Genomic DNA, 26,692 nt, shown 5'->3' with positions numbered 1-26,692 from the left:
TATCTTGTTGATTTTAGAAACTAGATGACATTAAAAGTTACAATTTAAACCTTTAAGCAATAAAATATTAACTTGTATATTTAAAAAAATACTGTATAATGAAATAGTAATAAAGAATGTAATGGTGTAATTAGAGTTATAATAATACATTTATTTGAGCACAGCTAAAATAAATTGGGAGAATTCCTATTCTTGTTTATTATTACACATGTCTTAAGTAAAATTCATAGCTAGCAGTTTTATATATCTATTTATATAAAGATTCATTCTAAAATAGATAAAAAGTATCCATCAGAGTATAGATATTTCAAATTTTCAGAATATCTTTATACTTTATAAATATATACTTATAAATCTCAGGTTCATAAGAATTATATTGTTATTATTTTACAGGTACTTAACAGGAAAATATTGTACGCAGCCGAGCAAATTGCCTGATACCTAATCAATACAAAATTCCTCTCAGTAACATTGCTCAGACTCTAAAAAGTTATATTCTACCGTTATAAATTAGTTGTCTAATATAATTCAAATCTTTGTAGCTGCATGCTGTTTAAAACGAAATGTCCAAACATAGATGTTCCTGGGAAGTCTTCATCCCATCCCAAAATTCTAGACCTTCGAAATTCAGAGTAGCTTCTCATTTAACAGCAAACCTGAATGTGTCACCATTCTTCGCCACACACACACACACACACACACACACACACACCATACTTACCCTTGGAAGAAAAGGGATGGAAAAGCAATACTAAATCTCCTATCTAAACAATTTTACAATAACATTAGGCTATACCTTGATTTAACTGAACAAATAATGTTGGTCCTTAATACATGTTAAGTATGCAAAAAATGAGAATGTAATAGTTTAAAGTTATTATTCTCTCTAAAATTCTGGTCAGTATTTCCTTCTATTTCTCATCAAGAAGAAACAACTTGGCAGCTACATGCAGTTGGCTATGGCTTGTTAACAAACAAACAAACAAAATCTGTACAAGTGTTCACCTGCATCTACCTGCATTTATATACCTAAGTTATGGGAGGAAAAACTGCATGTTAGTACCTATGGCTTCTTGATTTGGGGGTCAGCTAAGAATATGTTTTATCTTTGGGAGGAGAAGATTCAACTTATTTTCTTATCTTATAAATTGTCCTCATTATCAATAGGTACAAAGAGACTCACCATAAGGAACATAAATTGTGTTCAGAGTCCTGGGGGCCATATCTAGGAGCCATTAATACTATCTAGTGACCACTTAAAAATTCTTCTATGTGATTCTAATTATTCATGATTAAATCCATGATTTTTTTCACTACAGATGAATTCTTTTCATAATTGTCAAAATGCATCAAGACAGATATTCAACAAATAAGTATTAATTACTTAATACATGGAGGCACATTATGTGAAAAACACATATTGATAAACCATTACCCCTTCCCTTAAGGAAAAAAAAACTCAATGTAGACTAGAGCTAGATGAGACAAATAACACATAATTTCTAAACAAGACATTTTCTGTTTCTATTATCTGGCTCAAATGATAAGAAATGGATCTGGCCAGCTCAGAGCAAATGTCACTTAATGGTATCTAACACCAAGAAAGCACTTATTTTGATTTAGATAATCTTTTTATGATAAAGCATCACTAAATACAAGAACATTTAGGTGTTTACTACCCTGTTAAATTCTCTTATTTTAGAAACATCCCCATGTAAATGGTGAGCCGGGAAATATACTTTACTCTCTATTCACTCTCTGAAGTAGTCATTCATGATTTATTTGACCACTCTAGGGTTCAAGTTCTCTTATCTGAAAATGAGAATGCAAATCACTTCACAGTTATAAAGCCTGGCATCCATGCTACTTTAAAAATCTCATGATTCATTAAAACACTTCATAGTCTCTGTACCCCAAACTTCTATTAGGTGCTTAAGTGCCACCAAAGCTTTATCAACAAGTACTCACATACCACTCTCAGGAAACACTCACACTGTGAAGGACGTGTGTTCATATAGTAAATGCCAAGTGTACAGAGCTTTAAATAATTATGACATGCATACTTAAAACAGAGCCCCATTGTCACATTCAGTTAAATACAAAAATTCAGGCATATAATTAACAGTTAGTTTTAAAGCTGCAAATGCCATATATCATGGATGTAGGTGGATACATATGGTTGTTTCAATTAATATATTCAATATTTGAACGTAAGGAAGGGTTTTAGTAAAAGAACACCTATAGACATACAAAATCATTGCTAGAAGTCAGTAAAAATTTTAAATGAAACTAATAAACCATATGGAGTATGGAAGAAAAACATTGTTTGAACTTTGTCAAAATTTTAAATGCTATCTCAAGACCAGCTTAAACTTTCCATGAATTTAATGCAAATGTATTGCTGATTCATCTATATGGTTCTTCCAACTCTTTAACTGGATAATTTTACTTTTAGGTTTATAATAAAGTAAAAGAAGTACTTAGATGATAAATCAATAGGTATCCATAGTTACAAAAGTTTTAAAGTTCTGGTGTTCTTTCCAAATATCATCATCTACTAAGGAAGTACAGTACATTGAAATTGTTTTTTTTGGGGGGGAGGGGAGGGTATAAAGAAGAGATTCAGTGAGCCTCCTTATCTGTTATTAGAGGAGAAAAAGTCCACATGTTAACATACAATTCACAAGCTACTTATGTTTTAAACATGTTGTTTATAGAGGAGAAAAAGAAGATTGAAATAGATTTATAAATATGGAGAAACCAATATGTAAATTTTTTAAAAATCTTGATTTGTGAATATATATAGAACTAAATTTTCCAAGGTATATACATATATGAGCTATGAGAATGATAATTTTCAAAGGTCTAGACTGCATACTCCTTTGACTAATATTCTGGTGTAACATAAGACATCTTATTACTAATGAGTCAAAAATATATTTGGGATTGCATTAAAATTGGTTTTACATGATGCTTAGTCACTGCATCACTTATATATATTTTTATACCTTTTTCATTATCATCTTGTTACATGTAAAACAAAAGTAATTTTGTAACATTTGACATTGAATTTATATATAAATTGGTAAAATTAAAATTTTGAGAAAAAAATGTCTGAGCAATCATTACATATGTGTTCTGCTTTTTTTAAAATTCAATTTAACTTTTTGAAACAATACAAATAAAAGCCATTTTGATCTTTAAGTGTCCAAACATTATAGAGGTTTGAGTAGTTAATTAAATTGACACTGTGAAAGAAAAGGTGATGAAAAACATAAGATTAAAGTTCTTCAAAATACTAGATAGTTTTGAATAAAATGTTAATTTTTAAAAACTATATATATGTTTTTTCTAATGTAACTAATCATTTAATTGTTTTTATTTATTTGGACTCCTTGATGCCTTATTCTGGTGCATTGTGAAATTAACACAAGAACTTAGCTTTACATTCTATGCTAGGGAGTCTCAAACTTTCTTTCTAAATATAAGGTAATAAGCATTACATTTATATACTCCTGTCTGTGGTAGATACTCTCAGAAAGAGTTGTTTGGTGTATAACTTATCAACATCCACATTTTCCTTTCCATCTTCATATTTGAAAATAAACCTCAGAACTGGCTGAATTTTATCCCCTTTAAATTTTTACAAAGTATGGTTGGGAACCAGTATGGTACATCCCACTAGAGCTTCTAAAAATGTAGAATCTAGGCCCTACTCAAATCTGCATAATCATTAAAATCATTGAAGTTAAGTGTCAATCTTCCCGGGTTAAATCCTCTACTACTACTGGCATTTTAGAATTAAATGAGACAAAGTATGCCAAAGTGTTGCCAAGGAAATATCTCAGGTTTCTTTGTGCCTGTTTTTGTAAATGTGGTGATAATACTTGAAGTTTCCTAGGGCCCTTTCACCTGCAACAGATAGTACATCATAAATAATATGTGAGAATGGCTTACATTTGCCTTGATACTAAGAAGAGGCAGGTATTTCTATTTGCAACAGTAAACTCTACTGGGAACTTTTTGAAAACATTAAACAACTGTATTGGACAAATCACTTTTACTATATGTGAGTGTTTTTCCAAATGTTATGAGTAATTCTTATTACTTTGTATATATAAAGTAATTTTTTACCCGATTATTCAGGTAAAACATAGATTTTAAAAAAGATTGGTGAGTCCTGACCAGGTGGTGGTGCAGTGGATAGTGTTGGACTGGGACGTGGAGGACCCAGGTTCAAGACCTCGAAGTCGCCAGCTTGAGCATGAGCTCATTGGGTTTGAGTGAGGCTCACCCAAGGTTGCTGACTCCAGCAAGTCGTTACTCAGTCCGCTGTAGCCCCCGCACCCCCTTCAAGGCACATATGAGAAAGCAATCAATGAACAGCTAAGGAGCCACAATGAAGACTTGATGTTTCTCATCTCTCTCCCTTCCTGTCTGTCTGTTCCTATCAGTCCCTCTCTCTGACTCTCTCTGCCACAAAAAAAAAAAAAAAAAAAAAAAAAAAAAAAAAAAAAGTTTGGTGAAGTCTCAGCTGCTTTCAGTATATGATTTGTTGTCCTTAATTATTAAAATTTTCAAATGTAATTGTGCCAAAATTAATCAGTTTGAGAAGCATGATCAAAAGCTGTCAAATATTAAATAAATTTCTCTTCCCTTTGTATTTAATATCTATTCTTCAGTTTGAGTTAAATAAACCTTAATTTTTTTTTAATATAAAAATATTTATTGGCCCTGGCCGGTTGGCTCAGTGGTAGAGCATCAGCCTGGCTTGCAGGAGCTCTGGGTTCAATTCCTGGCCAGGGCACACAGGAGAAGCGCCCATCTGCTTCTCCACCCCTCCCCCTCTCCTTCCTCTCTGTCTCTCTCTTCCTCTCCTGCAGCCAAGGCTCCATTGAAGCAAAACTGGCCCAGGTGCTGAGGATAGCTCTATGGCCTCTGCCTCAGGCACTAGAATGGCTCTGGTTGCAACAGAGCAACACCCAGATGGGCAGAGCATCACCCCCTGGTGGGCGTGCAGGGTGGATCCTGGTCAGGCGCATGCGGAAATCTGTCTGACTGCCTCCCCGTTTCCAACTTCAGAAAAATACAAAAATACAAAAAAATATATTTATTGATTTTAGGGAAACGAAGAAGAGAGAGAAAGAGAAAGAGACAGGAACATCCACCCGTGCTCTAACCGGGAACTGAGCTATCCGGGCAGGGCAAGAAATACTACTTCCTTATAAATTAAACAAGTATGCACTAATTTTATAACATTTTTATCTAAGTTATATCTAAAATCAGAATATAAAAAGAGATAATTGTGTTTACCATATAAATGTAAATAAAGGAGACAAGATAAATTTTACATCTAAGACCCTACATGATAGAATCCAAAACTAGGTCTCCAGCCCCCTTTCATCTCACGCCTGCTTTCCCACCTGGCACTTACTATTCTTTAGATAGCTCAGACCCACTCGTAACTCCTTGCTTTTTCTATGCTAAATCCTGTGCCAAGAATAGCCTCCTCCTGGCTTCTTTCTTTCTGTCCTTAAGTTTCAAAATCTCTTTGCCAATTTTTAAGAGATAAATCAAATAATATTTTTCATATGGTTTTTCTCACAAGTCAAGGCCAATATCTACTGTGTTGCATATGTAGAACTTGGTACATAGCATTTATCTTATTATATTACAATGTTACTATATATGCCAGCTTCTCCCACAAGACCAAGCACTTCTCCAGAATAGAGACAATGGAGCATCCTTTCTGGCATGCCATTAGCACAGTGCTTCATCCAGGGTGCACTCAACAATGCTCTTGGATAAAGAAATAAATTTTTCTATTGATTAGGCATTAAGATAAATTTCTCCATGAAAATGTTCCTTTAATTTTTTATTGCATGCCTTGTAGCAATGACAAGAGCAACAAAAAGGACAGACATTTATTGAGGACTTGTCTAGGGCTAGGCACAGTGATAATAGCTTTACATCTATTATTTATCTCATTTAATGTTTGAAACTATCCTCTGAGGTGGGTACAATTACAATCCTCGTTTTTAGATAAAGACACTGAACAAAAAGATATTACACATTTAGCAAACTGCAGTGTCAAGATAAAAACTCAGGTCTTCTGACTCCAGCACTTGCCATTTTGAACAAATACTAAAAGCAGCATCTTACATGATTGATATGGGAGCTAATAAAATGCTTTAGCCAGTGGCATAAATAACAAAATATCTGAAAATAATTCCATAATAGTCTCAAAAATAAATTATTCATCTTAAGATATTTTCCACTGTTTTCCTCTTTCCCGTCCTGTATTGTTTTTATTAATGCATTGTGGTTGTGATTCATTATTTACTTTCATATTATTCTATTTATATATGCCTAGTTCACAACTATATAGTCTTAATTTATAAACCTTCCTACCCTGAATTATTTCATTAAATTAATGTACCCAATTTTGTTTCTAAAAGCTTTGCATAAAAATGATCAAAAATAAAACCTAATTCTTGAATAAAAGAATTTCAGAGAGTGCTTTAATTTTTGTAATACCTTCTTTAAAGTTTACAAACATAATGTTGATTTTTTTGCACACATACACAGTTTTTGAAATATTATTTTTTTTATTAATTTTAACTTATTGTGTTAACATGAATTCAAGTGTCCCGCTCAATATAACTCTCTCGCCCCCACCCCTTGTCTCCCATTGTCCCCCGTCTCTTTTCACTTTGGGATTTGCTGTCCAGTTATCTGTATCCATGTGTTGTGTATATATAATTTCACTAATCCCTTCACCGTCTCTGATCCCATCCCCTCATCCCCTTTCCTCTGAAAACTGTCCCTCTGGTCCCTATGACCCTGCCTCTATCTCTATTCTGTTCTTCAGTTCACTTTGTTTATTAGATTCCACATATAAGTGAGATCATATGATATTTGTCCTTCTCTGCCTGGCTTATTTCATCAGTATAATAATCTCCAAGTCCATCCATGCCACCACAAAAGGTAAAATTTCCTTTTTTTTAATGGCTGCATTGTATTTCATCGTGTATATATACTACTGCATTTTATTTTTATTTTAATGGGGTGACATTAATAAACCAGGGTACATATGTTCAGAGAAAACATCTCCAGGTTATTTTGACATTTGATTATGTTGCATACCCATCACCCAAAGTCAAATTGTCTTCCATTACCTTCTATCTAGTTTTCTTTGTGCCCTTCCCTCTCCCCCTCTCCCTCCTTCTCCTCCCTCCCCCCATAACCATCACACTCTTGTCCATGTCTCTTAGTCTCGTTTTTATGTCCCATCTATGTATGGAATCATGCAGTTCTTAGTTTTTTTTTTCTGATTTACTTATTTCATTCCATATAATGTTATCAAGACCCATCATGTTGTTGTAAATGATCCGATGTCATCATTTCTTATGGCTCAGTAGTATTCCATAGTATATATGTAACAGATCTTCTTTATCCAATCTGTTGTAGGGATTTTTGGTTGTTCCCATGTCCTTGGCCACTGTGAACAATGCTGCAGTGAACATGTGGCTGCATGTGTCTTTACGATGTACCATTGCTTTTTAATCCACTCATCCACTGCCAGATACTTGGGCTGTTTCCAGATCATAGCTATTGTAAACAATGCTGCAATATCCATGGGAATGCATATCTTCTTCTTTATTTATTTATTTTTTTACAGAGACAGAGAGAGAGTCAGAGAGGGGGACAGACAGACAGGAACGAAGAGAGATGAGAAGCATCAATCATTAGCTTTTCGTTGCTATACCTTAGTTGTTTATTGATTGCTTTCTCATATGCGCCTTAACCATGGGCCTTCAGTAGACTGAGTAACCCCTTGCTCAAGCCAGAGACTTTGGGTCCAAGCTGGTGAGACTTGCTCAAACCAGATGAGCCCGCGCTCAAACTGGCAACCTCAGGGTCTCAAACTTGGATTCTCCGCATCCCAGTTCAATGCTCTATCCACTGTGCCACAAACAGGTCAGGCGCGTATATTCTTTTGAATCAATGACTTGGTATTCTTAGGATCTATTCTTAAAAGTTGGATAGTTGGGTAAAAAGGCAGTTTCATTTTTAATTTTTTGAGGAAACTATACCATTTTCCACAGTGGCTGCACCAGTCTGCATTCCTACCAGCAGTGCAGGAGGGTTCCCTTTTCTCCACATCCTCGCCAGCACCTATCATGTGTTGTTTTGTTAATGAGCGCCATTCTGACTGGTGTGAGTTGATATCTCATTGTGGTTTTAGTTTGCATTTCTCTGATAATTAATTACATTGAATATTTTTTCATATGCCTATTGCCCATCTGTATGTCCTCCTTGAAGAAGAGTCTATTCAGTTATTTTGGCCATTTTTTAACTGGATTGTTTACTTTCCTGTTGTTGAGTTTTAGAAGTTCTTTGTAAATTTTGGTTATTAACCCCTGATCAGACATATTGGCAAATATGTTCTCCCATTGTGTGGGTTGTCTTTTAATTTTCTTCATGGTGTCTTTTGCTGTGCAAAAGCTTTTTAGTTTAATATAGTCCCTTTTGTTTATTTTGTCCTTTATTTCACTTGCCTGTGGAAATAAATCGACAAAAATACTGCTACAAGAGATATTGAAGATTTTACTGCCTATGTTTTTTTTCAAGATGTTTCTTTCGTGACTTATATTTAAGTCTTTTATGCATTTTGAGTTTATTTTTGTGAATGGTGTGAGATGGTGGACTAGTTTTATTAATTTGCATGGACCTGTCCACTTTGCCTAACACCATTTGTTAAAGAGACTGTCTTTGCTCCACTATATGCTTTTACTTCCTATGTCAAATATCAGTTGACCATAAAGGCATGGGTTTATGTCTGGGTTTTCTGTTCTGTTCCATTGATCTGTATGCCTGTTCTTATGCCAGTTCCAAGCTGTTTTGAATATTATGGCCTTGTAGTATAACTTGATATCAGGAAGTATGATACCTTCCACTTTATTCTTCATTTTCAAGATTGCTGAGGCTATTCAGGTTTTTGTTTGTTTGTTTGTTTGTTTTTTGGTTCCATAGAAATTATTAGAATATTTGTTCTATGTCTTTTAAGTATGCCATTGGTATTTTAATAGGAATTACATTGAATCTATAGATTGCTATGGGTAATATAGACATTTTAATGATGTTTATTCTTCCTATCTATGGACACGGTATATTCTTTCACTTGTTTGTATCTTCCTTGATTTCTTTTTTCAATGACTTATAATTTTCTGAGTACAAATCTTTTATCTCCTTGGTTAAATTTAGTCCTGGGTACATTATTTTGTTGTTGTTGTTGTTGCAACAGTGAAAAGGGATTGTTTTCTTAATTTTTTTTCAGACAGTTTATTATTGGTGTATAAAAATGGTACTGATTTCAGAATATTAATTTTACATCCTGCCACCTTGCTGAATTCATTTATCAGGTCTAGTAGTTTTTTAACTGAGACTTTAGTATTTTTTATGTATGGTATCATGTCATCAGCAAATAGTGATAGCTTTACTTCTTCCTTTCCAATTTGGGTGCCTTTATTTCTTCTTGTTGTTTGATTGCTGTGGCTAAGACTTCCAGAACTACATTGAATAGGAGTGGTGAAAGGATGCACCCCTTCCTTGATTATGATCTCAAGGGGATTGCTTTTAATTATTGTCCAGTGAGTATAATGTTTGGCTGTTGGTTTGTCATATATGACCTTTATTGTGTTGAGGTATGTTTCCTGTATTCCCACATTGCTGAGAGTTTTGATCATGAATGGGTGCTGGATTTAACAAATGCTTTTTCTGTATCTATTGATATAATCATGTGATTTTTTTCCATCTTTTTGTTTATGTGATGAATCATATTGATTGATTTGCAAATACTTTACCAGCCTTGCCTCCCTGGAATAAATCCCACTGGTCATGTATTAATGTATTCCTGGAGTCAGTTTGCTAATATTTTTTTGAAAATTTTAGCGTTTATGCTCATCATGGATATTTGTCTATAGTTTTTTTTCTTTGTCATTTCTTTACCTGGTTTTGGAATGAGAATAATACTTGCCTCATAAAAGGAGCTTGGAAGTCTTTCCTCCTCTTGAATTTTTTGAAATAGCTTGAGAAGGATAGGTGTTAGTTCTTCATTCAATATTTAGTAAAATTTGCCTGTAAAGTCATCTGGTCCAGGACTTTAGTTTGTTGGGAGTTTTTTGATAACTATTTCAATTTCATTTGTTGAAATTGGTTTGTTTATGTTTGCTGATTTTTCTAGATTGAGTTTGAAAGATTGTATGTTTCTAGGAATTTATCCATTTCACCTAGGTTGTCCAATATTTTGGCACATAGATCATTATATTATTTTCTTAAAATTCTTTGTATTTCTGAGGTGTTGGTAGTTACTTCTTTTTTTAATTTCTAATTTTATTAATTTGAATCATATCTCTTTTCTGTCTAGATGAGTCTGGTTATAGGCTTGTCAATCTTGTTTACCTTTTCAAAGAATCTGATGTTGATTTCACTGATTTTTGTATTGTATTTTTAGCCTCTATGTCATTTATTTCCACTCTGATCTTTATTATTTTCTTCCTTCTACTTCCTCTGGTCTTTATTTGTTATTCTTTTTCTAGTTCCTGTAATGCTAAGAACTTCCCTCTTAGGGGAAGAACTGCTTTGGCTGTGTCCCATAAATTTTGAATTATTATATGTTCATTTTCATTTGTTTCAAGAAAAATTTTTATTTCTTCTTTGATCTCATTGTTAACCCATTTGTTATTTAATAATGTTATTTAGCCTCAAAGTGTTTGAATGTTTTAGTTTTTCTATTATAGTTATTTTTAGTTTCATGCCATTGTGATCATAGAAGATGCTTGATATAATTTCAAACTTTTTAAATTTATTAAGACTTATTTTGTGTTCTAACATATGGTCTATCCTAGAGAATGTACCACGAGCCTTGAAAAGAATGTATATTCTGCAACTTTAGGGTGAAAAGTTCTGAATATATATATTTATTAAAGCCAGTTGATTTAGTGTGTCATTTAAGTCTGCTGTATCTTTAATTTTCTGTCTGGAGGATCTATCTATTGATATTAATGGGATATTAAAATTCCCTACTATTATTGTATTGCTGTTGATCTTAACCCTTCATGTCCATCAAAATCTGCTTTATATATTTAGGTGCTCCTCTATTAGGTGCATAAATATTTAAATGGTTATATTCTCCTGTTGGATTACTCTCTTTATCATTATTTAGTGACTTTCTTTATCCCTTACTATAGCTTTTGTTGTAAAGTTTATTTTGTCAGATACAAGTATTGCTACCCCAGGGATTTTTTTTTCATTTCCATTTGCATGAAATACTATTTTCCATTTGTTCACTTTTAGTCTATGTGTAACTTTTGTTATGAGGAGGCTCTCTTGTAGACAACATATGTACAGGTCCTGTTTTCTTACCCATGCAGGTACCCTATATCTTTTAATTGGAGCATTTACTCCATTTACATTTCAGGTTATTATCGATATGTACTTATTTATTGCCATTTTATTCTTTAAATCTATAATCCTCTTTTTCTAGATTTTTTTTTCCTTTGCTCTTTTTACAGCAGGCCCCTTACTATTTCATCCAGTACTGGTTTGGTTGTAATAAATTTCCTGAGATTTTGGTTTTTTTGTTTTTTTGTCTGTGAAGCTTTTTATTTCTCCTTCAAATTTAAACAATATCTTTGCTGGATAAAAAAGTTTTGGTCGTAGGTCCTTTTTTTGCATCACTTTGAATATTTCTTGCCAATCCTTTCTGGCTTCAAGTGTATCTGTTGAGAAGTTGGATGTCATCCTTATGGGGGTAATTAATTGCTTTTTTCTTCAAATTTTTAGTATTCTTCCTTTGTCTCTTAACCTTTGCACTTTAATTATGATGTATCTTGCTGTAGTCTTCCTTGGGTTTCTGTTTAATGTGATTCTCTGTGCTTTTTGAACTTGTGTGATTATTTCCTTCATCAATTTAGAAAAAAATTTCAGCTATAACTTCTTCAAATAGGTTCTCTATCCCTTGTTCATTCTCTTCTCCTTCAGGAACCCCTATGATGCAGATGTTGTTTCTTTACATGTTGCCACAGAGGTCTCTCAGATTTTTCTCAGTCTTTTTGAGCCTCTTTTCTTTTTACTGCTCTGCTTCCATGCTTTCATTTATCTTGTCCTCTAAGTTGCTGATTTGAGCCTTTGCTTCATCCAGCCTGGTGTTAATTCCTTCTAGTGCAGTCTTCATCTTAGATATTGTTTATGTCATTTCTGACTGTTTTTTTATGATTTCAGAGTCCTTTTTGATGCTTGCTATGTATTTAGGTGCTCATTATGTGCATTCATTGGTGCTCTAAGATCCTTGAGCATCCTAAAAATCATTAATTTAAACTCTGCATCTGGTGATTTGGTTACTTCCATCACATTTAATTTTGGAGGGGGAGCTATTTCTTGTTGATTAATTTGGGTCACATTTCTTTGTCTTCTATTTTGTCTTTTCATTAGGTAGTGCTGTCTGACTTTGAAATTTTTGTAGTGTCTTTATGAAGAAGATGGGCTCAGTGGTACTGACCTCCAGATCACCTGTTTTCCATGTTCTAGGAATGTTTCTTGAGGGTACTATTTTCTCTCTTATTGTATGTATTACATACAGTTGGTCCTTTCATAAGTATGGTTCTCCCTTCAGGTAGGCTGGCTGTATGGGTCAACCTTGTTCATGTGTGTTACACACTGTGCTATGTTTTTCCTGTTGGGCATATTTATTCCTTACAGTGTATGGTGCCTGCTAGGCTCCACCTTTGGGTGTGCTGGTTGTGTAGGTATTTGGGTCTAGGGTTGGTGCTTACTGCCACCCACTACCAGTTATGTCAGCTCTAGATCTTCTTGGGTTGACATCAGTTGTTGTTTGTAACCCACTGTGGGCTACCTGTCTGCAGCTAGTGCACTTTTTGCTGTTTGTGTCTGCATCTGTGCCTGGGTATTGTGGAGAAATCAACCTTTGTATAAAGATCAGCTTCCTCCTGCTTAGAGATGACAGCGACTCTGTAAAAGCCCCAAACTCTGTAAAATTTGTCTCTACTTTTCAGTTGCTCCTCTTCCTCTTGCAGCTGCCTAGTGTTCTCACAGAGTCTTCTGTAGTAATACTGTAGTGTGGGCTGAAACTGGTCTCCTCATACCAACCCGTCTTCTGGTTGCACACTTGGTGGTTTACGTCAGCTGAAATTATGAATACAATGTTAGTGGGACCCTCTATATAAGGGATCTTTTGGTTAGAAGCTTAGTAGAGGTCATGTGGCCCATACTCCTGAGCTTGATCCCTCAGCCACTATTGAATACTCAAATTTTATTTCTCCCCAACAAGTTGAGCAGCAGGTTCAGACCAAGTGTGGCCAACAGCCCCTCTGCAGAAGTTCTTTCTGCTGGTAAGACCCTTGTCTTAAGGAGGAAGACTGAGAGAGTCCTCTCATGGGGCTGACTGTGCCCCATCCAAGGTAGCAAAATCCCTTGACCAGATCTAACAATAGACTCACAGGCACCAACACATTAAATGTCCATGTTCCAAGCCTCTCTTCCTTCCCCTTGTGGAATCCAGTGCCAGGCTGGCTGACTGTGAAATTTTACCCTATCCAATGCACATGAGAAGTTGTGCAGGTGCTTAACACAGATAGCAAAACTCACCTCAGCTGGGCCAGGCTCAGTGAGGAGCCTTTCCTTATGATACAACTCTAGCAAGGGTTTGTAGGTCCTGAACTAATGCTTTCCACAGCTGGCCTCTGGATGTGTAAGCCCTGGGCCTCCCTGGCAGGAACCTGGTACAAAGCAGTGGGAGACACTGCCTGTGACTGGCCCTCAGCAATCTTCTTGGACCTACAAGCAATCCAGAGTTTGTGGCTATGTCGGCTAGCCCTAGGTGTACATGGAAATACCAAGCTGCACTCCTAGCCTGGCTTTTGCCCACATTGGGCCTAGGGGAAAGTCTTCTTAAAAGGCCAAGTTTCCCTGAGTCCTGCCTCCTGCAGCCTCTGTCTTCTGGCTGCTTGTTGGGGTCAGCTGCTAAAAACACCTCTGCTAGAGTCTAGCCCCTGCAGCAGTTCAGGAGTTAGGAAAGGTGGTGGGTGTGGCTCCACCCCTCGGCCCCAGGTTTTAGTCTGTCCAGACTTTTTTCACTCCTCTGTAGGGTATGACCCCAGTCATCCAGTAGGTGTGGCCTCTGAGACCCAGAGGTGTGGTCTGCTCACTCTCTGGACAGTTTCCACTGAGTCTCCCATGAGGTGAAAACACCAGTCCTAGAGTCAGGAGCATGTGGGAGAATACTCTGGTCTCAACAACAGAAAACTGAGCCACTGATGCATCCCCTGCTTCCTTGCCTCTCAGAACTACATGTCACCATGACTAGTGTAGGAGAGACTCCCAAGGGTGGAGTAGTTGCTTTTCTCCAGGCTGATACCTCACAGAGGGGACGTTCTGCCCAAGAAAGATGGCAACTGCAGTATTGAAGAAATACTCAGCACATGGTTTCCAGTGGCCATCTCGCACAATGTCTCTCCCTGAGCCTCCAACTTTACACTCTCCTCACGCAACTTCAGTCTTCTCAACACTTCCTCTACCAGAGCCCCAGGTAAGAGGCTGTGAACGAGATTTTCTGCGCAGGCCCTTTAAGATGGAGTTCGCATCTCAGAAAGCTCAGTCTCTTTTTGGCAGACAGAAACCCTGCTCTTTTCAACGCCAAATGCTTTCTGGGCACGTCTTCTAGGCTCTGGGGCTCTAGGCTGAGGTTCCGGGCCTGGGGCTGATCACTCACACCTCTCAGGGTGACCCTCCTCACAGTGAGAGTCCCTCTGGACCCTCAGCCACTACTGGCTACTGGGAGCAGGCCAGCCCTTACCATGTCTCTGCCCTTCCTACCAGTGTTGGTGTGCCTTCTTCTGTGATTCTTGATTATAGACTCCGCTTTGTTTAGTCCAAAGTTGCTTTTATGATGATTGTCCTTAAATTAAGTTGTAAGCCAATTTGGTCCTGGGAGTTGGCAGTTGGAACGTCTTCTTACTCTGGAGCCATCTTGGACCCTCTGCACACATACACTCTTACACAGAAAATATCTACTATGCTTTACAATTTCTTGTTGTTTTTATTAATGCATATGAAATAAACATAAATATATAATAGTTTCAGTGCTTTTATATTAACAGAAAGCAAGTAAATTGAGTTAAAATTTAATTATCCATAGAAATCATAATAATGTTTAACTATGGGTTACAGAGATTGTCAAATAAAAAAATAAATATGTGAAGTAAGAACATGTGGTATATCTTGATTGGTTTCTTGGTTATCCAAAGACATATTTTTTCAACCTTATTTATCTTTCCTTTATTATATTGTATTTTATTTTCCATCTTTCCTGAAATAGGTTTTCTTTGTAAAATATGATTTGAACATTGTCTTTACTAATTCTATATGACCTAGTTTAAAGTGGTTTGTACTATTAGAGTCAAAATTGAATTTTATCTTAGCTTAATTAGATTAATTAGTTTAAAAGAATATTAAAAACAAATTTAAATCCTTATTGGAAAGAATGTAACCAAGGGTCTTCTCATGGGCCAGAATGACTTCTTTTCTTGGGATTTTTAAATTATAGGTATATTTATTTTTTATTGCTACTTCAGATAAGATTCAAAGTTACAAAAATGTTTGTATGACTATCCATAAGACTAACATTATCTTGTCATTGCTTTCTTAGAAGAGATAAAGGTAATTTTTTTGAATTTATTTTATTTTTTAACTGAATTTATTAGGATGACACTGATTAATAAAATTATAGAGTACAATTTATTTATTGCATTGTGTTTTCACCACCAGAAGTCAAGCTTCCTTTCATTACCATTTATCCCCCCATATTGTCCTCTACCTCCACCAGCTTCTCCATCACTCTGGTAATCACCACAGTATTGTCTGTGTCTATAAGTTTTTTTTCTTTGCTTAATCTCTTTACCTTTTTTTACCCAGTCCCCAACCCCCTTCCTCTCTGACAGTTGTCAGTGTGTCTATCTATGAGTCTGTTTCTATTTTGTTTGTTAGTTTATTTTGTTCTTTAGATTCCACAACATACTGTAAGAGATTATGTTCTAGAGTATTCTTGGTTGGAAAGTATTTGAAAACCACTATATCCTACTCTTTATGAATGTGGATAATCTTGCTTCTCTTTCTAAGCATCACAGAATGCATTTAGTAATTCACTGATAGTTGGATGGACATTGGTTTAGTACCCACAGTGTGCCATGTCTTGTGCCCAGTGCAGCAGCCTAGACAAATACCACATGGCTCTTGCCTTCAAGTAGTTCAAGATATATTAAGAGAAAACAATAATCCTGGAACAACTTCTTCTACACAAATAATTTTTTTTATTTAAACATCTGTATTTTGAAAACACCAAACAATTTCTACAAGGTTAATTTTGTCTCACATTCATAACGACATTATTCCTTCCATTAATGAATGTACAGCTTTGTAAGGAGGTATCTACAAACAACTAATTTTGCTATGATTTGATTCTGTAAGGAGGCTAAGTGCCTGTATGACTTTTATACATATAGACTAATTTTAATGCAACATTTACTGTAACAACACCATCAAAATTGTATTTCCACTAATTTTAACCTTTATTGACTTTTTATAGGCTATTTTCCAAATATTAAAAAAAAATGTTTTACAGCAAGACTTAAGTTGTACCTTTATTTCCCCTAAAAATCAATTCTTTCCCATCTCACATGAGTACAACATCTTTATTTAAAGTTATATTGAGATAAAATGGAATGTTAACTTGTAATTCAGAATGTGACATGCCTGGTCTCATTCTAATACTATATCCAATTATTTTTCAAGTGTTCCTAAACTGTTTAATGGAATCTGTCTATTCTGGAGTAAATCTTGGTACATCCAGGGTTTGCTAAACAGAAGCATACTGGTCAAAATGCATTTCTGCATGTGGCTCCATTAAATCACATTTTTCTAAAATATCCATTGAAAACCAATAAAAAGAAAAAAATATTTTTAAATCATTTATCTTAAATATTAGATAATATTCTTACCATTTATTCAAATGCTGCTATATTATTTCCAGTTCTTTTTATTTTTGTATGTTTGATTTGATATTAGACCCTTGTTCTTCTATTTTATTTTGCCATTAAAGCAATCATTTACTTAATTTGATATTTTTAACGAACCAAACATTAGTTATTAATTTAAAAACCAATTCAAAGTCAGTTGTCTTAATTTATTACCTCCGTTTCATCAGATTCAAAATAAAGGGAATAAAAATATATATTCTAAAGGAGGTATGGACATGCATAAAGTAAGAAGAAGTGACAAAGTTCTGCAGTATACTTTCTAATGCTCTATCCCTCTAGGATTGAAGAAGATTTTTCTCCAGTTGGTAAGAATGTTGTTGGCAGACAGTTCTAAGATAATATCCCTCTTCAGAACTGCCTTGACTAAAGTGTTGTCCTCAAAGTCATGGTTGCCTTTCTGGAACAACCGGAAGCCAATGACTGATTCATGTGTGGTATAGCCACCTGCCCCCTTTGTTCCAACTCAGAACAACTCTAAAGGTCCATCCCTCCTAAAGATCTTGTGGATCATTTGAGGTTGTCGTTGAGGCTGCATGACAACTCAACTTCTTGTCTTGTCATGCTTTCCTCCCCTTTTTATTTTTCAGAGACAGAGAGAGAGAGTCAGAGAGAGGAATAGATAGGGACAGACAGACAGGAACGGAGAGATGAGAAGCATCAATCATCAGTTTTTCAGTGCAACACCTTAGTTATTCATTGATTGCTTTCTCATATATGCCTTGACTGTGGGTCTTCAGCAGACTGAGTAACCCCTCACTCAAGCCAGCGACCTTGGGTTCAAGCTGGTGAGCTTTTGCTCAAACCAGATGAGCCCATGCTCAAGCTGGCGACCTTGGGGTCTCGAACCTGGGTCTTCTGCATCCCAGTGTGATGCTCTATCCACTGTGCCACCACCTGGTCAGGCAGCTTTTCTCCCTTTCATTGTTCTGGTGTTAATCTCTAGATTGTACCTCAGAATGTCTCCTGCTTGCTAATCTTCTCAGACTTCATTTATAATAAAATGCTCATGGAAGGCCTGTCCAGCAAGCTTTTAGGAGAGGATCGGTTGGCTTCAATCTTACCTGGGAAAATCTATCTTATTCTGTGATTTAATGTCTTGGTAAATTTGACATATTTTAATATTTACTTAATCATAGATGGAAAGTTAGTTTTCTTTTTCCCTTACATATTTTACTTAAAGAATGACAGAAAGATTTATTTAGCAGCTTTAAACCAGAATGACAATATAGGAGAAAAAGGACATGTAGTACTCCAATTCACTGGGAACTACCAGTGTCGTGTGGAAAAAACAAACTTATGTCAAGAGGAAAGTGACCTCCTGAATCTTCTTTTCCTTTAGCTTTTATTATCAGAAGCAGAATAGAGGTAACAGGATTACAAGGGAGGGAGATCAGGTGAGAGGGAAAGAATAATTAATGGCCATTTTGCTGACATGGAGAAAGGGCTAAACTGATCAGAACATTCTTTTCTTTTGCTAATTAACAAGCACAAATAATGAGGCAATCTAAACCCTCTAGGCTTATTTTCTAAAGCCTGTTCACAGTACACATGCATTCCGTTGTGTCTGCACAAAGGTCACTCACTCACACTTTCAGGGTGTTGGCATCCAAGACACCTTCACTCAGGGCTGTTAACTAACATTCCCCAATTCAAGGCACAGAGGGTTCAAGGTTAAGTGTGTGATTCCCTACAATGACAAACATTCCAGAGAATAGCTTTCTAGAAAAAATTAATAAAATTCAGGTGCTTATAATAGGAGCACTGCAGAGTCAAAGAATGATCCCTTCTTACACCAGGCAAAGGTACCATATTGTCCATGCTTCTTTCTTCTCCTCATTAAAAAACAAGTGCTAGTTCTGGCCAACTGGCTCAGTGGTAGAACATCCACCTAGCACCATGAATGTCCTGGGTTTGATTCCCAGCCAGGGCATACAAGAGAAGCAACCATCTGTTTCTCCAACCTTCCCCTCTCCTTTCTCTCTCTGTCTCTCTTTCTCTTACTCTTTTTCCCCACTCCCACATCCATGGCTTGATTGGCTCCAGTAAGTTGGCCCTAGGGTTGAGGATGGCTCAGTGGCCTCCACCTCAGGTGCTAAAAATAGCTTGGTTGCCAAGCAACAGAGTAATAGCCCAGATGAGCAGAGCATTGCTCCATAGAGGGCTTGCTGGGTGGATACCAGTTGGGGTGCATGCAGAAGTCTGTCTCTCTGCCTTCCCTGCTCTCACTTAATTAAAAAAAAAACAATGTGTTAGAGCAAAGAAAAAAGAACCCTCGTTCACTGCTGATGGGAATGTAAACTGGTACAGCCCCTATGGGAGACAATACGGTGGTTACTCAAAAAAATTAAGAATAGAACTGTCATATGACCCAGCAACCACTCTACTGGGTATCTATCCTAAAAGCTCAAAAACATTTGTATGCAAAGACATAGACACCCCCATGTTCTTGGCAGCATTATTTACAGTGGCCAAGACATAGTAACAACCAAAATGTCCTTTGAGAGAAGATAGGATAAAGAAAATGTGATACATATATACAATGGAATAATACCATAAGAAATGATGAAATATTGCCATTCTTGACAACATAGTTGAACCTTGAGAATACTATGCTAAATATATTTTCTAATGCATTTTTGTAAATCAGAAAAAGCTACATACTATATGATTTCACACATAGATGGGATATACAACTGAGTCTCATGGACATAGAAAAAGTAAAGTGGCTACCAGAGGGAGCGAGTGGGGAAAAAGAGATTAAAGAGGGTCAAATATATGGTGAAATGATTTGACTTTGGGTGATGAGCACACAATGCAATGAACAGCTCAAAAGCTATTGACATGTTTATCTGAAACCTATGTGTTCTGTGTGTGTGTGTGTGTGTGTGTGGGTGTGTGTGTGTGTGGGTGTGTGTGTGTATTTCCGAAGTTGGAAACAGGGAGACAGTCAGACAAATTCCCGCATGCGCCCGACCAGGACCCATCCGGCATGCCCACCAGGGGGCGATGCTCTGCCCATCTGGGGCATCGCTCTGTTGCAACCAGAGCCATTCTAGCACCTGAGGCAGAGGCCACAGAGCCATCCTCAGCACCCGGGCCAACTTTGCTCCAATGGAGCCTTGGCTGCAGGAGGGGAAGAGAGACAGAGAGGAAGGAGAGGGAGAAGGGTGGAGAAGCAGATGGGCGCTTCTCCTGTGTACCCTGGCCGGGAATCAAACCTGGGACTCCTGCACACCAGGCCGATGCTCTACCACTGAGCCAACCAGCCAGGGCTTAATATGTATTTTAAAAATATTAATAATAACAAATAACTTTATAATTACAACTAGGCATAGCAAGCCATGAAGCAAAGTTGATTAATGCCCTTCTGGTGTAGCTTAGAGACACCAAGAAGTACATTAATCAGAACTACTCATTGCCTGTCATGTTCTATCACTTAAGTATTCCTCATATTACTTTAGCCACTAAATTTTAAATGAATCTAAATAACATATTGCATTAAATTATTCTACTTTCTAAGAAATCAATTCTTTAGATATTAATTGTATATCTAAGCATTGAAAATATATTTTCCTCAAAGTTGTATAACATTTGCAACCCAGATCATATTTATAAGCCTGCTATTGGCCTATAACAAATTATGCAACTTGCTTTTATTCACAATATATACCTACTTGATGAGACTAGATTCTATATATCATTGAAGTCTCAAAGGGGAAGACAGTTCATCTTCTCAACCACTTGTGAAGTGCCTTTGCAATGTGTGCCCTTGCTTTCAGACTTAAAAAGCCAGCATCAGATGTTCAGAAAACCACCTTCAAGAGACTGCTTAACAGATCACACTACTGCATAAGGTCAAATGCCTTAATAAGTTCTTCTTCTCTTTGAAATGTGTATTTATACAAACACACATATATATTGTTTTTCTGACTAAAATTCACTAATAAAACTATCCTAAAGAAGTCAGGCAAGAGAAGTTTTGACTCTAAGAAAAAAAAATTCAGAAAGAACAATTGCCAGTATAAAAGAAAACAAACAAACAAAATTTCCCTGCCCCTTCATCCTGAAGCTAATCAAATAAATACATTGAAAAACTGATTATTAAGCTCTACTGATAATCATGAGAGTGTGCTCGTTATTATATATAATTTATAAATATTTGCTTTTCTAAAGCAGGGATATTCAAACATTATTTTTTTGCATTATTTTATTGCAAACCCCTATCTTTAAATTTAAGGATACATAAAAGCATATGCATATTCATATACTTTATGAATCACTTGCATGTAATTATGTTAATCTGAGTATCAGTATTGTAAAGCTTTTTTATTTTCAAATACAAGTAAACTGAAATTGAAATTCAGAATTTATTTTTTACAGATCTCCTATTCTAGGAGGATACATTTTAAGACTCCCAGTGGATGCCTGACACAACAGATAGTACCAAATTATATATATATATTGTTTTATCCTATACATATCTATAAATTTCTGTATATGTCTTTTACATACATAATTTTCTTCTTGATAAACTTCATCAGTTCTGCTGCTCTGGGATAGCAGATGCAACTTGTCCTGTACTTTTAATAGTTTTTCAGTCCAAAAATATTCCTGAATCTGTGTAACTACTCCTTACCGCAGTAAATGACTTGGTGTCACTCGTTTCACAAGATTCCTACCTGAAGTATTTGTATACGCTCAAGGCTTTCTGGCATAACATGTTGCTCAGTTGGAACACATTTTCTGTTCATGTCTTCCAACTGCAAATTTAATGCTTTTTCCATCTTAACTAAGCACTTATTGTGCACTGTGGCATGACTTTTGCCATTTGACGTGCAACAGTAAAGCTATAATAAATTTCTTTTCCTTTCACAATTTCATGGATAAAAGATATGTTCTTATTGAAGATCTTAGCAACTTCAGCATATATTTTTTTTCTTTTCTTATTGAGAGCTTACACCTTTCACTTAAAGGAAGAACTTTACAACTTCTCTTCAACATACCCGAATTGGCAGTATTACTACTCTTGAATTTTGAGGCCATTATTGAATAAAATAAGGGTGACTTGAATCCAAACAAGCATTGGGATACTCGAGTGTTGATTGTTTTTTAATAAAGAGTAGAATTTATTTATTTATTTTTATTATTTTTTTATTTTGACAGAGACAGAGAGAGAGAGTCAGAGAGAGGGACAGATAGGGACAGACAGACAGACAGGAAGGAAGAGATGAGAAGCATCAATTCTTTGTTGCGGCACCTTAGTTGTTCATTGATTGCTTTTTTATAAGTGTCTTGACTGGGGGGCTACAGCAGAGCAAGTGACCCCTTGCTCAAGCCTGTGACCTTAAGCTTCAGGCCAGTGACCTTTAGGCTGAAGCGAGCGACCATGGGGTCATGTCCATGATCCTACACTCAAGTAAGCAACCCCGCACTGAAGCTAGTGAGCTCATGCTCAAGCCGGATGAGCCTGCACTCAAGCCAGTGACCTCAGGGTTTGAAACCTGGGTCCTCTGCTTTCTAGTCGATGCTCTATACACTGTTGATTTGATAACCAACATGGCTATTGAGGGACTAAGGGTGGGGAATGTAGTATATCCAGTGTGGAAAGGCTGATCAAAGGAATAATTCCGTTTCAGGAAGTACTGAGCAGGGTGGATCAGGAACATGCAAGATTTTATCACATTATGAATGGTGCATAGTTTAAGCCTCATGAATTGTTTATTTCTGGAATTTCTCATTTAATATTTTCAGACCTTCATTGACTGTGGACAACTAAAACCATGGAAAGTAAAACCTTAGATAAGAAGGAATCTACTGTATATGAAATTTTATCTTGAGTACTCACTAGTAGTGGTATACAGTTTTTTAAGATGGGGCATATTATCACTGTTTAGACTGTACTGTAAATTAGAACCCTGATCCCCACTAATCCTAGTACTGTAGGTCTCCCAGTTCATCATTGAGATGGTCAAAAACACCCCAGTGAATATGTGCTCTGCAATTTAGCAGCACTCCATCTGGTTGAGATGCTATCATGACTATGTCCAGAGAATGGTCTGGGGGTTGGCAGTCTAACCACACTTGGCTTGTTATTGTTTTCCCACTTGTAGGTATAGTCAGTTAATGGGAATATTCCAGTTGATATGATTTATGTTCTGCCTCATGCACAATATTCTCCATAAATCAGGAATTTTGTTTCATTCACGAACAAAAGCTGTATTTCAAAATAGAGTTGAAGAAGAAATTTCAAGAAAGCAACACAAAATGTTGATGTGAAAAATTTCAAATATATAGATAAAACTCCCAGTAAAACAAGAGTAATCTTCATTTTCTTATTCATTGTTATAAGTGTACATAGAAATACGAAATTTATTTCCAGTAATATAGATAAGCTAATTATTTTCATAAGTTAACTTTTGCCAAATGGTTTCTTGATGAAGTTCCAATGCAAATGACTTTGGAGAAACTCACATTTAAATCTAAAAGCAAATATGGTCCAAATTGTGGGTTAATAACATACAAACTTTACAACTATGTTTATAAAGTTAACCAGCATTTTTCTGTTTAATGTAAACAAAATTTAAATAACAATTACAATTGTTTTTCAATGCAGACAGGAACTGTTTAATTATATATATACAATATAACTATATATAATTATATATATATAATTATTCCACATAAATAATTCATTTTAAAACCACTATATTTGCAAGCTTAAAAGGTGATTATATTTTGTAAAGTACTTCCCTATGATGTAACACACAAACTACTTTTACATGTATTTCTTGTTGCAAATAAGACTTTACTCATTTATGTAAGAGAAAAAAGAGATGACAAGATTTCTAAACTTGTTTGCTAAGAGCCATTTCCAAGATATATTTTCACTATCAGGGTTTATCACCAATTTCCATAATTGATGTTTCATCTGCAATACCACAACTTTTTTATCCAACATAGATAATTAGCTAGTCCTCAATTCTAGCTGATTATTTCTATCCTCTGAGCAGCCTCATGTTATAATGGACAAAATGTCAAGAATAATTAGGAATAACGATGGTGGCAATATGCTCTCATACAATGTGTACCTCAGAGCAATTCTTTTATGCTTTGCCTTTGAAGAAGATAGCTAAATGATTCAAATCTCTTTGTTAGGCTTTAATTTTTTTAATGCAAAAATAGTAAGATCCTGAAATATAAAGTCCAAGTTGCTTTTATGTACATATATATTGTTTCCAAAGCTTGATTTTACATGTTTATTTTTATATTTAAGGTGGTAAAATTATTTGAGCCCAAACACACATGGCATTATATATAGTATCTTGGTATATGTAACCATTCAGTATCTTACTTATATTTTGAAAACTTATAGAACTATTTATTATACTGTATAAAGTCATCAGAAATAATATCTTCTTTTGTTTTGTCTGGGCATTGATACATTTACCCTTAGTGATATCAATACATATTTTTTTGCTTCTTAGGTGTTCTAATATGTGCTCGTCCAATACATTCTTCAGTTGTAGTTCCTCAGGGCTATTTAGCTGAGGGGAGGAAAGCACCATGTACTCTCCTGTTATCATACTTAATCTGATTCACTGTGTCACTTTCGTCAGATTACACAGAAACTGCTTATGCTGATCATGTTATACACTGCTGACCAGAAAGAAAGTGGCACCTATTTTTATTTCAAACTCTAAAACAATTTTTAAAATATAAATATATTTTATAATATACCATACATTAGATCTCATATCACCTAACATAGTAACACTTTTAACTATACTTCTCTTCAGTTTTAAAAGTGTTCACCTTTTGATACTACGAATGCAGTATCCTCTTTTTTCTACTCTTTGGCTCTGTGAGGTAATACAAAGATTTATGTCTAAAATGTTAGATAATACTCAGAGAATAAATGATTTATCCAAGGTTACACAGTTGGTAAATAAGTGTCATTACCAATAGAAGCCAGAATCCTACTCTAACTCCTATAGCATGACATTATTGCTACAAGAAAGCCAGACTGATAAAATTTCTAAATTTTCTTACTCGTTAAAATTGTTAAAAGTATCCCTTAAAATATAAATATTAAATTTATAAAATAATTATCTAAATTTTACTAAGTGTAAAAAAAATGAAGTCTAAAGAAGATACAATTATATAGCACAAAGAATGTTAAATCTTGGAGAAAGAATATTTAATTCTTGGATATAATCTTCATTCCCAAAGGCTTGTTTATATTACCTCAGCTGTCAACTAAAGTCAAATAGTGTTGAACTTATGAATTCAGTATTCACATTCACATGCAGAAAGAACAAGAAATGCAACAAAAAGATAATATGTAAGAAAATGAGCCCTTGCGATTTCTTGGATTTCTTAAAGATTGTCATGAAAAACGAAAAAGAAACAAGAAATCTTATGTAAGGGACTAATGTTCAGTAATGTTTACACTTTAGAAAAGTAGCTTCTACAAAACTTTAAATTCCTGATGATAAAGTAATTCTCAGCCACCCTCCAAATCCATGCTAATCAAGTAAAGAGGGGAGTGAGCTTGGAAGAAAATCTAGTGCCTCATTTAATGAGGAACTCTATTTTTCCCAATGGGGCCATTTCATGAAATCTACAAAAAAAAAAGCTGATGTTGGATTAAGTCTAATGCCACAAAAGAGTTTGACAGGGTAACAAAAATTCTTAAGGACTTCTTAAGCATTCAAGGAGTAGAAGGCTAATACAGATCCTTTCCCTCTTTAAGTCGAAGAGGAAATTCACTTCACCCGACATGCCACACATTACCACCCAAGTGACATATGCTTCTGGGCTGGCCGTTAAGAAACGTTTGAAGAAGAAACATTCATCTCTCCTGGATATGGATGCTCCCTTGATTTTGCCAACTCAAGAAATGAACAAAGCTGAAAATTACTGCAGGGGGGGCTACAGATGCCACAGGTAACTTCAGCAGATGTTTGTAATGATTAACGATTCTAAGTTAGAAAAGCTTAAAGCACATGCTTTACAGTTCCTTAAAATAATATTTTAAATATTTTTATATATTTTAAATAATTCTTTGATTAATATTTATAGTTTTCATAGAACCTAACGAGATGCTGCAGCAGGAAAGTTAATAATTGACAAAGACTGCTTTGTAGTCTAATGGCAGCATTTGACTTTTGCTACCGCTTGAGGGCTGGTAACTTTGAAGTTTCTGTCTCAAATTAAGAGAAAAGAGTGAGTCAGGTATCAGGTCTTCAGTTACTTTTCTGAGGAGTTCTTTTAACTGAGTTCCAGGAAAATATAATGTCTTTTAACAAGAAAATTGATTGCAAAATAAAGCCTTGTTCCGTTATCTTCGTAGAAGATAGCTATGATAGAGCTATTTAAAAAGTGTGAGTAACAACACTTCTTTGCAGAATGTAAGTGTACTGTTAACTCTCCAAAGTACATGAAAGAAAAATGTCTAGTGGAGTTTACTGTGTAAGCAAATCTTTTTTTCCTTCTCAATTCAAAATAAATAAAGAAAAGCCACGCCATTTAATTTCCTCTTACTGTGAGTGTGATTGCGTGTTCTAATTTAGAGAATA

Source organism: Saccopteryx bilineata, chromosome 6 (assembly GCF_036850765.1).
Source record: "Saccopteryx bilineata isolate mSacBil1 chromosome 6, mSacBil1_pri_phased_curated, whole genome shotgun sequence".
NCBI lineage: Eukaryota > Metazoa > Chordata > Mammalia > Chiroptera > Emballonuridae > Saccopteryx > Saccopteryx bilineata.
Note: the sequence above shows the minus strand (reverse complement) of the source record.